This window comes from Cyprinodon variegatus, unplaced genomic scaffold, assembly GCF_000732505.1.
Source record: "Cyprinodon variegatus isolate N-32 unplaced genomic scaffold, C_variegatus-1.0 Scaffold1334, whole genome shotgun sequence".
Classification (NCBI taxonomy): domain Eukaryota; kingdom Metazoa; phylum Chordata; class Actinopteri; order Cyprinodontiformes; family Cyprinodontidae; genus Cyprinodon; species Cyprinodon variegatus.
The window spans coordinates 88,979-89,876 of record NW_015151787.1 but is presented as its reverse complement, the minus strand read 5'-3'; positions in this window follow the sequence as shown (position 1 = coordinate 89,876).

Below are 898 nucleotides of genomic sequence, written 5' to 3'. Positions count from 1 at the left end.
CATATATATATCTATCTATATATATCTATATATATAGATAGATATATATATGGCAGGGAGGCTCAGAATAGAGCCATTTCTGTACTTTGGCGGACTAGATATCTTTTTTTGATGCACCTTGGAAGCTACGCTGGGGAACTATTCCAGGCATGGCCTAGAGGATAACCCAGCTCATGTTTAGGGATTAAGTCTCTCGGCTGGCCAGGGAGTTCCTCAGTCTTCTCGAAGAATAGCTGGAAGAAGTCTTTTTAAGTTACATTCCCAACACTGGATGTAGGCTTTACCTGGTTTTTATTTTGACAAACGATTAGTACATTTGTTGAATGTTTATCATAAAGGAGTCCTACATTAATAAAGTAGCAACTGAGCTGTTGAGCTGTGAAACACTAAGCAAAGGGATTGATTTGGGATTGTTGATAAAGCCAACATTTCCAGAGAAAAACCTTCCAAAAATGGCAGATCAAGACACAAAGACAACTTCTTTTAACGCTTCAGAAACTTTATTAGGCAAAAGAAGATTCGGTCTCGGATGTAGAGATGACGGGTACGAGATATTGCAGTAACTGAGTTGCTAACTCAGCTACTGTTTCAGGGAAGTAACTAAAAACTATAAACAAGTTTTTATATACTGTTTTTAAGTTAAGTGCCCAGCAGTGGATATAGGAGCATTGATGTTTTCTCATTAGTTAGTAGCTGGACCCAAAACACTGCAGCAGAGGCAGATATGAGTTTTTGTTTATTTATTGATAAAGGCAGTGGTAGTATAAATCCAAAAACAATCAGGCAATGAATACGGGAACCAGAACGGAGAACATGGGAGGTGACTGACAGAAACTGATGTGGACATGAAATAAAGAAAACAATCTAGCAAAGACAAACTGCAGAGGAGGGGTATATT